The sequence below is a fragment of the Xenopus tropicalis genome, chromosome 7 (genome assembly GCF_000004195.4).
Source record: "Xenopus tropicalis strain Nigerian chromosome 7, UCB_Xtro_10.0, whole genome shotgun sequence".
NCBI classification, from domain to species: domain Eukaryota; kingdom Metazoa; phylum Chordata; class Amphibia; order Anura; family Pipidae; genus Xenopus; species Xenopus tropicalis.
Window position 1 is genome coordinate 861,207 of NC_030683.2, and position 14,145 is coordinate 875,351.

Consider the following 14,145-nt stretch of genomic DNA (forward strand, 5'->3'; position numbering starts at 1 on the left):
TATGCAGTGTGTGTATATGGGGGTTGTTATGCAGTGTGTATATGGGGGTTGTTATGCAGTGTGTATACGGGGGGTTGTTATGCAGTGTGTATATGGGGGTTGTTATGCAGTGTGTATACGGGGGGTTGTTATGCAGTGTGTATATGGGGGGTTGTTATGCAGTGTGTATATGGGGGGTGTTATGCAGTGTGTGTATATGGGGGGTTGTTATGCAGTGTGTATATGGGGGGTTGTTATGCGTGTGTGTATATGGGGGGTTGTTATGCAGTGTGTGTATGGGGGGTTGTTATGCAGTGCATGTATATGGGGGGTTTATATGGGGGGTTGTTATGCAGTGTGTGTATATGGGGTTGTTATGCAGTGTGTGTGTATATGGGGGTTGTTATGCAGTGTGTGTGTGTGTGTGTGTGTGTGTGTGTGTGTGTGTGTGTGTGTGTATGGGGGTTGTTATGCAGTGTGTGTATATGGGGGGTTGTTATGCAGTGTGTATATATGGGGGTTGTTGTGCAGTGTGTGTATATGGGGGTTGTTATGCAGTGTGTATATGGGGGTTGTTATGCAGTGTGTGTGTGTGTGTGTGTGTGTGTGTGTGTGTGTATGGGGGGTTGTTGTGCAGTGTGTGTGTATATGGGGGTTGTTATGCAGTGTGTGTATATGGGGGTTGTTATGCAGTGTGTGTGTGTGTGTGTGTGTGTGTGTGTGTGTGTATGGGGGGTTGTTATGCAGTGTGTGTATATGGGGGTTGTTATGCAGTGTGTGTATATGGGGGTTGTTATGCAGTGTGTGTGTGTGTGGTGTGTGTGTGTGTGTGTGTGTGTGTGTGTGTGTGTGTGTGTGTATGGGGGTTGTTATGCAGTGTGTGTATTGTGGGGGGTTGTTATGCAGTGTGTATATATGGGGGGTTGTTATGCAGGTGTGTGTGGTGTGTGTGTGTGTGTGTGTTGTGTGTGTGTGTTGTGTGTGTATGGGGGGGTTGTTATGCAGTGTGTGTATATGGGGGGTTGTTATGCAGTGTGTATATGGGGGTTGTTATGCAGTGTGTGTATATGGGGGTTGTTATGCAGTGTGTGTATATAGGGGGTTGTTGTGCAGTGTGTGTATATGGGGGTTGTTATGCAGTGTGTGTATATATGGGGGTTGTTATGCAGTGTGTGTATGGGGGGTTGTTATGCAGTGTGTATATATGGGGGGTTGTTATGCAGTGTGTATATGGGGGTTGTTATGCAGTGTGTATATATGGGGGTTAGTTATGCAGTGTGTGTATATGGGGGTTGTTATGCAGTGTGTATATGGGGGTTGTTATGCAGTGTGTATATGGGGGGTTGTTATGCAGTGTGTATATGGGGGGTTGTTATGCAGTGTGTGTATGGGGTTGGTTGTTATGCAGTGTGTGTATGGGGGTTGTTATGCAGTGTGTATATGGGGTTGTTATGCAGTGTGTGTCATGGGGGGTTGTTATGCAGTGTGTGTATATGGGGGGTTGTTATGCAGTGTATATATGGGGGTTGTTATGCAGTGTGTATATGGGGGGTTGTTATGCAGTGTGTGTGTATATGGGGGGTTGTTATGCAGTGTGTGTATATGGGGGGTTGTTATGCAGTGTGTGTATATGGGGGTTGCTATGCAGTGTGTATATATGGGGGGTTGTTATGCAGTGTGTATATCGGGGGTTGTTATGCAGTGTGTATATATGGGGAGTTATGCAGTGTGTATATATGGGGTTGTTATGCAGTGTGTATATATGGGGGTTGTTGTGCAGTGTGTGTATATGGGGGGTTGTTATGCAGTGTGTGTATATGGGGGGTTGTTATGCAGTGTGTGTATATGGGGGGTTGTTATGCAGTGTGTGTATATGGGGGGTTGTTATGCAGTGTGTATATGGGGGTTGTTATGCAGTGTGTATATGGGGGGTTGTTATGCAGTGTGTATATATGGGGTAGTTGTTATGCAGTGTGTGTATGGGGGTTGTTATGCAGTGTGTGTATATGGGGGTTGTTTATGCAGTGTGTGTATATGGGGGTTGTTATGCAGTGTGTATATGGGGGGGTTGTTATGCAGTGTGTGTATATGCGGTTGTTATGCAGTGTGTGTATATGGGGGGTTGTTATGCAGTGTGTATATATGGGGGGTTGTATGCGGTGTGTATATATGGGGGTTGTTATGCAGTGTGTGTATATGGGGGGTTGTTATGCAGTGTGTATATGGGGGTTGTTATGCAGTGTGTGTATATGGGGGGTTGTTATGCAGTGTGTGTATATGGGGGGTTGTTATGCAGTGTGTATATGGGGGTTGTTATGCAGTGTGTGTATATGGGGGGTTGTTATGCAGTGTGTATATGGGGGTTGTTATGCAGTGTGTGTATATGGGGGTTGTTATGCAGTGTGTGTATATGGGGGTTGTTATGCAGTGTGTGTATATGGGGGGTTGTTATGCAGTGTGTGTATATGGGGGTTGTTATGCAGTGTGTGTATATGGGGGGTTGTTATGCAGTGTGTGTATATGGGGGTTGTTATGCAGTGTGTATATATGGGGGTTGTTATGCAGTGTGTGTATATGGGGGGTTGTTATGCAGTGTGTATATGGGGGAGGGGTTGTTATGCAGTGTGTATATATGGGGGGTTGTTATGCAGTGTGTATATGGGGGGTTGTTATGCAGTGTGTATATGGGGGGTTGTTATGCAGTGTGTATATATGGGGGGTTGTTATGCAGTGTGTATATATGGGGGTTGTTATGCAGTGTGTGTATATGGGGGGTTGTTATGCAAGTGTGGTATATGGGGGGTTGTTATGCAGTGTGTTATATGGGGGGTTGTTATGCAGTGTGTATATATGGGGGGTTGTTATGCAGTGTGTGTATAGGGGGTTGTTATGCAGTGTGTGTATATGGGGGGTTGTTATGCAGTGTGTATATATGGGGGGTTGTTATGCAGTGTGTGTATATGGGGGGTTGTTATGCAGTGTGTGTTATATGGGGGTTGTTATGCAGTGTGTGTATATTGGGGGTTGTTATGCAGTGTGTGTATAGGGGGGTTGTTATGCAGTTGTGTATATGGGGGGTGTTATGCAGTGTGTGTATATGGGGAGTTATGCAGTGTGTATATATGGGGGGTTGTTATGCAGTGTGTGTATATATGGGGGGTTGTTATGCAGTGTGTGTATATGGGGGTTGTTATGCAGTGTGTGTATATGGGGGGTTGTTATGCAGTGTGTATATATGAGGGGTTGTTATGCAGTGTGTGTATATGGGGGGTTGTTATGCAGTGTGTGTATATGGGGGGTTGTTATGCAGTGTGTGTATATGGGGGGTTGTTATGCAGTTTGTGTATATGGGGGTTGTTATGCAGTGTGTGTATATGGGGAGTTATGCAGTGTGTATATATGGGGGGTTGTTATGCAGTGTGTGTATATATGGGGGTTGTTATGCAGTGTGTGTATATGGGGGGTTGTTATGCAGTGTGTGTATATGGGGGTTGGTTATGCAGTGTGTGTATAATGGGGGGTTGTTATGCAGTGTGTATATGGGGGGTTGTTATGCAGTGTGTGTATATGGGGGGTTGTTATGCAGTGTGTGTATATGGGGGTTGTTATGCAGTGTGTATATGGGGGTTGTTATGCAGTGTGTGTATATGGGGGGTTGTTATGCAGTGTGTATATGATGGGAGTTATGCAGTGTGTATATATGGGGGGTTGTTATGCAGTGTGTGTATGGGGGGTTGTTATGCAGTGTGTATATGGGGGGTTGTTATGCAGTGTGTGTATATGGGGGGTTGTTATGCAGTGTGTGGTATTGGGGGTTGTTATGCAGTGTGTGTATATGGGGGTGTTATGCAGTGTGTGTATTATTGGGGTTGTTATGCGTGTGTGTATGGGGGTGTTATGCAGTGTGTTAGTATGGGGGGTTGTTATGCAGTGTGTGTATATGGGGGGTTGTTATGCAGTGTGTGTATGGGGGGTTGTTATGCAGTGTGTGTATATGGGGGTTGTTATGCAGTGTGTGTGTATGGGGGTTGTTATGCAGTGTGTGTGTGTATATGTGTGTGGGTTGTTATGCAGTGTGTATATATGGCGGGGTTGTTATGCAGTGTGTATATGGGGGTTGTTATGCAGTGTGTGTATGGAGGGGTTGTTATGCAGTGTGTGTATGGGGGGTTGTTATGCAGTGTGTGTGTATGGGTTGTTATGCAGTGTGTATATATGGGGGTTGTTATGCAGTGTGTGTATATGGGGGGTTGTTATGCAGTGTGTGTATGGGGGGTGTTATGCAGTGTGTGTATATGGGGGTTGTTATGCAGTGTGTGTATATGGGGGGTTGTTATGCAGTGTGTGTATGGGGGGTTGTTATGCAGTGTGTATATATGGGGGGTTGTTATGCAGTGTGTATATGGGGGGTTGTTATGCAGTGTGTGTATATGGGGGGTTGTTATGCAGTGTGTATATGGGGGGTTGTTATGCAGTGTGTGTATATGGGGGGTTGTTATGCAGTGTGTATATATGGGGTTATGCAGTGTGTATATATGGGGGTTGTTATGCAGTGTGTTATATGGGGGGTTGTTATGCAGTGTGTGTATATGGGGGTTGTTATGCAGTGTGTGTATATGGGGGGTTGTTATGCAGTGTGTATATATGGGGAGTTATGCAGTGTGTATATATGGGGGTTGTTATGCAGTGTGTGTATTATGGGGGGTTTTATGCAGTGTGTGTATATGGGGGGTTGTTATGCAGTGTGTATATATGGGGGGTTGTTATGCAGTGTGTATATGGGGGGTTGTTGTATATGCAGTGTGTATGGGGTTGTTAGGGGTTGTTATGCAGTGTGTATATGGGGGGGTTGTTATGCAGTGTTGTATATGGGGGTTTGCAGTGTGTATATATGGGGGTTGTTATGCATGTGTTATATGGGGGTGTTATGCAGTGTGTGTATATGGGGGGTTGTTATGCAGTGTGTGTATAATGGGGGTTGTTATGCAGTGTGTGTATATGGGGGGTTGTTATGCAGTGTGTATATATGGGGGGTTGTTATGCAGTGTGTATATATGGGGGGTTGTTATGCAGTGTGTGTATATGGGGGGTTGTTATGCAGTGTGTGTATATGGGGGTTGTTTATGCAGTGTGTGTATATGGGGGGTTGTTATGCAGTGTGTATATGGGGGTTGTTATGCAGTGTGTGTATATGGGGGGTTGTTATGCAGTGTGTGTATATGGGGGGTTGTTATGCAGTGTGTGTATATGGGGGGTTGTTATGCAGTGTTTTGTGTATTGGGGGTTATTGCAGTTGGTATATGGGGTGTTATGCAGTGTGTGTATATGGGGGTTGTTATGCAGTGTGTGTATATATGGGGGTTGTTATGCAGTGTGTGTTATATGGGGGGTTGTTATGCAGTGTGTTGATATATGGGGGGTTGTTATGCAGTGTGTGTATATGGGGGGTTGTTATGCAGTGTGTGTATATGGGGTGTTGTTATGCAGTAGTTGTATATGGGGGGTTGTTATGCAGTGTGTATATTGCGGGGGTTGTTATGCAGTGTGTCGTATATGGGGGTTGTTATGCAGTGTGTGTATATGGGGGGTTGTTATGCAGTGTGTATATATGGGGAGTTATGCTGTGTGTATATATGGGGGGTTGTTATGCAGTGTGTGTATGGGGGGTTGTTATGCAGTGTGTGTATATGGGGGGTTGTTATGCAGTGTGTTGTGGTTATGGGGGGTTGTTATGCAGTGTGTGTATATGGGGGTTGTTATGCAGTGTGTATATGGGGGGGTTGTTATGCAGTGTGTGTATATGGGGGGTTGTTATGCAGTGTGTGTATATGGGGAGTTATGCAGTGTGTATATATGGGGGTTGTTATGCAGTGTGTATATGGGGGTTGTTATGCAGTGTGTATTATGGGGGTTGTTATGCAGTGTGTATATATGGGGAGTTATGCAGTGTGTATATATGGGGGGTTGGTTATGCAGTGTGTATATGGGGGGTTGTTATGCAGTGTGTATATATGGGGATGTTTGCAGTGTGTATATATGGGGGTTGTTATGCAGTGTGTATATGGGGTTGTTATGCAGTGTGTGATATGGGGGTTGTTATGCAGTGTGTATATATGGGAGAGTTATGCAGTGTGTATATTGTTATGCAGTGTGTATATGGGGGGTTGTTATGCAGTGTGTATATATGGGGAGTTATGCAGTGTGTAAATATATGGGGGGTTGTTATGCAGTGTGTATATGGGGGGTTGTTATGCAGTGTGTATATGGGGGAGTTGTTATGCAGTGTGTATATAATTGGGGGGTTGTTATGCAGTGTGTATATATGGGAGTTATGCAGTGTGTATATATGGGGGGTTGTTATGCAGTGTGTATATGGGGGGTTGTTATGCAGTGTGTATATGGGGGGTTGTTATGCAGTGTGTGGTTATGGGGGGTTGTTATGCAGTGTGTATATATGGGGATTATGCAGTGTGTATATATGGGGGGTTGTTATGCAGTGTGTATATGGGGGGTTGTTATGCAGTGTGTATATGTGTTATGCAGTGTGTGTATATGCGGAATTGTTATGCAGTGTGTATATGCGGGGAGTTATGCAGTGTGTATATATGGGGGGTTGTTATGCAGTGTGTATATATGGGGGGTTGTTATGCAGTGTGTATATGGGTGGTTGTTATGCAGTGTGTGTATATGGGGGTTGTTATTATGCAGTGTGTCTATATGAGGGAGTTATGCAGTGTGTATATATTATTCGGGGGGTTGTTATGCAGTGTGTGTGTATGGGGGGTTGTTATGCAGTGTGTATATATGGGGGTTTTATGCAGTGTGTATATATGGGGGGTTGTTATGCAGTGTGTGTGTATGGGGGGTTGTTATGCAGTGTGTATATATGGGGGGTTGTTATGCAGTGTGTATATATGGGGGGTTGTTATGCAGTGTGTGTATATGGGGGGTTGTTATGCAGTGTGTGTATATATGGGGGGTTGTTATGCAGTGTGTGTATGGGGGGTTGTTATGCAGTGTGTGTATATGGGGTTTATGCAGTTGTGTATATATATGGGGGGTTGTTATGCAGTGTGTGTATATGGGGGGGTTGTTATGCAGTGTGTATATGGGGGTTGTTATGCAGTGTGTGTGTATATGGGGGTTGTTATGCAGTGTGTGTGTATATGGGGGTTGTTATGCAGTGTGTGTATATGGGGGTTGTTATGCAGTGTGTGTATGGGGGGTTGTTATGCAGTGTGTGTATATGGGGGGTTGTTATGCAGTGTGTATATGGGGGGTTGTTATGCAGTGTGTGTGTGTATATGGAGGTTGTTATGCAGTGTGTGTATGGGGGGTTGTTATGCAGTGTGTGTGTATGGGGGGTTGTTATGCAGTGTGTGTATATGGGGGGTTGTTATGCAGTGTGTGTATATGGGGTGTTGTTATGCAGTGTGTGTATGGGGGTTGTTATGCAGTGTGTGTATCTGGGGGGTTGTTATGCAGTGTGTGTGTGTGTGTGTGTGTGTGTGTGTGTTGTGTGTGTGTGTGTGTGTATGGGTGGGTGTTATGCAGTGTGTGTTATGGGGGTTGTTGTGCAGTGTGTGTGTATGGGGGGTTGTTATGCAGTGTGTGTATATGGGGGTTGTTATGAGTGTGTGTATGGGATCGGTTGTTATGCAGTGTGTGTATATGGGGGGTTGTTATGCAGTGTGTATATGGGGGTTGTTATGCAGTGTGTATATGAGGGGTTTGTATGCAGTGTGTGTATATGGGGTTGTTATGCAGTGTGTGTGTATTATTATATATTATTATATATATATATATATATATATATATATATATATATATATATATATATATATATATATAATATATATTATATTAATATGGGGAGTTATGCAGTGTGTGTATATATGGGGGGTTGTTATGCAGTGTGTGTATGGGGGGTTGTTATGCAGTGTGTGTATATGGGGGTTGTTATGCAGTGTGTGTATATGGGGGGTTGTTATGCAGTGTGTATATATGGGGGTAGTTATGCAGTGTGTATATATGGGGGGTTGTTATGCAGTGTGTGTATATGGGGGTTCTTATGCAGTGTGTGTATATGGGGGGTTGTTATGCAGTGTGTATATATGGGGGGTTGTTATGCAGTGTGTATATATGGGGGTTGTTATGCAGTGTGTATATATGGGGGGTTGTTATGCAGTGTGTGTATTATGGGGGTTGTTATGCAGTGTGTATATATGGGGGTTGTTATGCAGTGTGTATATATGGGGGTTGTTATGCAGTGTGTGTATATGGGGGGTTGTTATGCAGTGTGTGTGTATATATATATGGGGGTTGTTATGCAGTGTGTGTATATGGGGGGGTTGTTATGCAGTGTGTATATGGGGGTTGTTATGCAGTGTGTGTATATGGGGGTTGTTATGCAGTGTGTGTATATGGGGGTTGTTATGCAGTGTGTGTATATGGGTTGTTATGCAGTGTGTGTATATGGGGGGTTGTTATGCAGTGTGTATATATGGAGGTTGTTATGCAGTGTGTGTATGGGGGGTTGTTATGCAGTGTGTGTATGGGGGTTGTTATGCAGTGTGTGTATATGGGGGGTTGTTATGCAGTGTGTGTATGGGGGGTTGTTATGCAGTGTGTGTATATGGGGGGTTGTTATGCAGTGTGTGTATATGGGGGCTGTTGTTATGCAGTGTGTGTATGGGGGGTTGTTATGCAGTGTGTGTATATGGGGGGTTGTTATGCAGTGTGTGTATATTGGGGGGTTGTTATGCAGTGTGTGTATATGGGGGGTTGTTATGCAGTGTGTGTATATGGGGTGGTTGTTATGCAGTGTGTATATATGGGGGTTGTTATGCAGTGTGTATATATGGGGGGTTGTTTATGCAGTGTGTGTATGGGGGGTTGTTATGCAGTGTGTGTTATGGGGGTTGTTATGCAGTGGTTATATATGGGGGGTTGTTATGCAGTGTGTGTATATGGGGGTTGTTATGCAGTGTGTGTATGGGTGTTTTATGCAGTGTGTGTATCTGGGGGGTTGTTATGCAGTGTGTGTGTGGTGTGGGTGTGTGTGTGTGTGTGTGTGTGTGTGTGTGTGTGTGTGTGTGTGTATTATGGGGTTGTTATGCAGTGTGTGTATGGGGGGTTGTTGTGCAGTGTGTGTGTGTATGGGGGTTGTTATGCAGTGTGTGTATATGGGGTTGTTATGCAGTGTGTGTATATGGGGGTTGTTATGCAGTGTGTGTGTATATGGGGGGTTGTTATGCAGTGTGTGTATATGGGGGGTTGTTATGCAGTGTGTGTATGGGGGTTGTTATGCAGTGTGTTATGGGTTATATGCATGTGTATATGGGGGTTGTTATGCAGTGTTAGTATATGGGGGTTGTTATGCTTGTGTGTTATATGGGGGGTTGTTATGATGTGTGTATATGGGGTTGTTTTTATGCAGTGTGTGTATATGGGGGTTTGTTTATGCAGTGTGTATATATGGGATCGGGTGCTTATGCAGTGTGTAATATGGGGGGTTGTTATGCAGTGTGTGTATGGGGTTGTTTATGCAGTGTGTGTATATGGGGGAGTGGTCTGTTATGCAGTGTGTATATATGGGGGGTTGTTATGCAGTGTGTGTATATATGGGGGTTGTTATGCAGTGTGTGTATATGGGTGTCATTTTGTTATGGGGTGTATTGCAGTGTGTATATGGGGGGTTGTTATGCATGTGTTAGTTATGGGGGGTTCTTATGCAGTGTGTGGGGTATGCATGGGTGTGTGGCGTGGTGTGTTTGCTTGTAGTGTATTAGGGGGTTGTATGGGGGGTTGTATTGATGATGTGGTGTATATATGGGGGGTTGTTATGCATGTGTGTGTCATTGGGGGGTTGTTATGCAACAAATGTGATTAAGTCATACAATGGATAAGGTGTATATGGGCAGTGTTGATTATGGGTGTATATCAGTGTGTGTAATGGGGGTTTTATTGCAGGTGTTATATGGGTTGTTGCGGTGTGTGTTGATGTCGTGTGTGATATATGGGGGTGTCTGGGGTTGGTATTGCAGTGTTGTATATATGGGGGGCTTGTTATGCAGTGGTGTATATAGGGGGTTGTTATGCAGAACGTGTGTATAGGGGTTGTATTGCAGTGTTGTAGTATGGGGTTTTTTATGCAGTGTGTTATATTGGGGGGTTGTATGCAGCGTGTTGTATATAGGGGGTTGTTATGCAGTGTATATGGGGGTTGTTATTGCAGTGTGTGTATATGGGGGGTTGTTATGCAGTGGTGTAATATGGGGGGTGTTTATGCTAGTGTGGTATATAGGGGGGGTTGTTATGCAGTTGTGTATATGGGGTTGTTATGCAGTGTGTGTATAGGGGGTTGTTATGGACGATTGTGTATATGGGGGTTGTTATGCATGTGTATTATGCGGGTATGTTATGCAGTGTGTGTATATGGGGGTTGTATGCCAGTTGTATTATGCGGGTGTTGTTACTGCAGTGTGGTTATATGGGGGGTTGTTACTTGCAGGTGTGATATATTGGGGGTGTTATGCAGGTGTGTGGGGGGGTTGTTATGCAGTGTGTCATATAGTGGGGTTGTTATGCATGTGTGTGTATGGGGGGTTGTTTATGCAGGGTGTATATGGGGGGGTTGTTATGCAGGTGTTATATGGGGGGTTGTTATGCAGTGTGTATATGGGGGGTGTTATGCAGAGGTGTATATTATGGGGCGTTGTTATGCAGTGTGTTTCATATGGGAGTTATGCAGTGTGTGTATATGGGGGTTGTTATTGCAGTGTGGTGTGTAATGGGGTTGTTATGCAGTGTGTGTATATGCGGGGGTTGTTATGCAGTGTATATATGGGGTGTTGTATGCAGTGTGTGTATATGGGGGTTGTTATGGCAGTGGGTGTATATGGGCGGGTTGTTATTGCATGTGTGTATATGGGGGGTTGTTTATTTGCAGTGTATATTATGGGGGTTGTTATGCAGTGTGTGTAATATGGGGGGTTGTTATGCAGTGTTGTGTACTATGGGGGGTTGTTATTGCAAAAGTGTGTATTATGGGGTTGTTATGCAGTGTGGTGTATATGGGGTGTTGTTATGCAGTGTGTTATATGCGGGGGTTGTTATGCAGTGTGTATATATGGGGGGTTGTTTGCAGTGATGTATATATGGGGGTTGTTATGCAGTGATGTATATGGGGGTGTTGTTAATAGACAGTGTGTGTAGTATGGGGGTTGTTATGCAGTGTGTGTTATTATGGGGGTTGTTATGCAGTGTTGTGTATATGGAGGGGTTGTTATGCGTGTGTTATATGGGGGGTTTGTTATTGCAGTGTCGATGCGATATGGGGGTGTTCATGCAGTAGTGTATATATGAGGGTTGTTATGCGGTGTGTATTATGGGGGGGGAGTTGTTATGCAGTTGTGTGTTATATGGGGGGTTCTTATGCAGTGTGTATAATATGGGGGTTGTTATGGCAGTGTGTATATGGGGGGTGTTATGCAGTGTGTATATGGGGGGTTGTATGCAGTGTGTTTATATGGGGAGTTATGCAGTGGATGTATATGGGGGTTGTTATGCAGTGTGTTAATATGGGGTGTTGTGTTATGGCAGTGTGGTTATATGGGGGTTGTTATGCAGTCTGTGTGTATATGGGGTTGTTATGGCAGTGTTCTGTGTATAATGGTTGTTATGCAGTTGTATATATGGGGGTTTGTTATTGCAGTGTTGTATATGGGGGGTGGGTTATGCAGCTGTGTTATAATTGGGGTGTTATGCTAGTGTGTATATGGGGGTTGTTATGCAGTGTGTGTATATGGGGGGTTTTATGCAGTGTGAATGTATATGGGGGGTTGTTATGCAGTGTGTATATGGGGGTTGTTATGCAGTGCTTCGTGTGTATATGGGGTTGTTATGGCGTGTGTGTATATGGGGTTGTTATGCAGTTGTGTGTATATGGGGGGTTGTTATTGCAGTGCTGTATATGGGGGGTTGTTATTGCAGTGTGTGTATATGGGGGTGTTGTTATGCAGTGTGTGTATATGGGGGGTTGTTATGCAGTGTGATATATATGGGGGTTGTTTATGCAGTGGTTATATGGGGGGTTGTTTGCAGTTGTTGTGTATATGGGGGGTTGTTATGCAGTGTGTGTAATGGGGGTTGTATGCAGCTGTGTGTATATGGGGGGTTGTTATGCAGTGTGTGTATATGGGGGTTGTTATGCAGTGTGTATATATTGGGAGTTATGCAGTGTGTATGATGGGGGTTGTTATGCAGTTGGTGTAAATATGGGGGTTGTTAGCAGTGTGTGTATATGGGGGGTTGTTATGCAGTGTGTGTATGATGGGCTCGGGGTTGTTATGCAGGTTTTTTTTTCGTATATTAATGGGGGTGTTATGCAGGTGTGTTATATGTGGGGGTTGTTATCAGTTGTATATTATTGGGGGGTTTTATGCAGTGTGTATATATGGGGAGTTATGCAGTGTGTATATGGGGGTTGTATGCAGTGTGTAAATATTGGGGGTTGTTAATGCAGTGTTGTATTATTGGGGTTGTTATTGCAGTGTGTGTATATGGGGGTTGCTTTATGCAGTGTTTATATGGGGGTTGTTATTGCAGTGTGTAATGGGGTTGTTATGCAGGTATATATGGGGGGTTGTTATGCGTGTGTATATTATGGGGGTTGTATTGCAGTGTGTGTAGTATGGCGGGGTTGTTATTGCGTGTCGTGTATTATGGGGTTGTTATGCAGTGTGTATATATGGGGGGTTGTATGCGTGTGTATATATGGCGGGGTTGTTATGCAGTGTGTATTTATTGGGGTTGTTATGCAGTTGTGTATATATGGGGTTGTTAGCAGTGTGTGTATTGGGGGCGTTTGTTATGCGTGTGTATATATGCGGCGGTTGTTATGAGGTGTATATGGGCGGGTTGTTATGCAGTGTATATACGTGGGGGCCAGGGTTGTTATGCAGTGTGTATATTATGGGGTGTTTATGCAGGTGTGTGTATTATGGGCGCGTGTTATGCAGATGTTGTATATGGGGTTGTTATGCAGTTGTATATGGGGGGTGTTATGCAGTGTTGCATGTGTGTATAATTGGGGGTTGTTAGCAGTGTGTGTATTATGGGGGGTTGTTATGCATGTGTGTATATGGGAGTTGTATGCAGGTGGTATATGGGGTTGTTATTGCAGTGTGTGTATATGGGGGTTGTTATGCCAGTGTCTGTGTATATGGTGTTTGTTATGCAGTGTGTTGTATATGGGGGGTTGGTTATGCAGTGTGTATATATGGGCGGGTTGTTATGCCAGTGGTTTATATGGGGGGTTGTTATGCAGTGTTGTGTTATGGGGGTTGTTATCAGGTTGTGTGTATATGGGGGTTGTTATGCAGTGGTGTATATATGGGGGGGGGTCATCTTACCTGCACTGTGTGATCCGGATACGCCCATGATTGTAGTAATGGGGTGAGGTAACAGACAGAGCTTGGGTGGGTAACAGACAGGGGGTTGGCGGAGTAACAGACAGGGGTTGGTGGAACAGACAGCGGGGTTGGGTAACAGACAGGGTGGGTAACAGACGGGGGGGTAAACAGGACAGGGGGAACAGGCAGGGGTGGGGGTAACAGAAGCAGGAGGCTGGGTGCCGGTTAACAGACAGCGGGGCTCTCGGTAACAGACAGGGGAAAACAGACAGGCGGGTAACAGACAGGTAGGGGGGGTTAACAAGACAGGGTGTTATGACTGGTATACAATACAGTCGGTGTGGGGGGCGTGGTAACAGACGAGGGGGTGGATGTTAACAGGCAGTGGGTGGCGGTAACAGCAGAATGAAGGGCGGGGGAGAGAAGACAATTGAAAGGAATAATGGGGGGAAGAGGCAGATCTGGGAGGACAGGTAAATTCGGGGTGGAAGATGGGGGATCCCCGGTCACTGGGGGCCATCATTCCCGAGGGAAGGCTCCGAGACGTGACGATCCGCGATCCCTTCTTCCCTCTTCTCCGTCTCACAAACAGCGGGACCGGCGGCTCCTGATTGGTGCTGCGGGGGCGGGTACGCGCTCTGGCTGCTTCCGCGGCGGGCCGCGCATTGCTGATGGTACCCAGGCGCTTCATGTTACCGTCTTCTCTCTCCGGTTCCTTTCCACCTTTACCCCCCCAAGCACCCCATCTCCT

General features: G+C 45.1%; 1 protein-coding gene across 2 annotated transcripts in view; it reads right to left on the bottom strand.

The window, feature by feature from the left end:
• Positions 1-13,419, bottom strand: part of fam131b (family with sequence similarity 131 member B) — a 38,452-nt gene extending 25,033 nt beyond the window's left edge. For both annotated transcript variants that reach the window (XM_031905650.1, XM_031905649.1), the window contains exon 1: positions 13,395-13,419. The gene's annotated coding sequence lies outside the window, so the exon portion shown is untranslated. The remainder of the gene's footprint in view (positions 1-13,394) is intronic.
• Between the last annotated feature and the right edge of the window lie 726 nt (positions 13,420-14,145).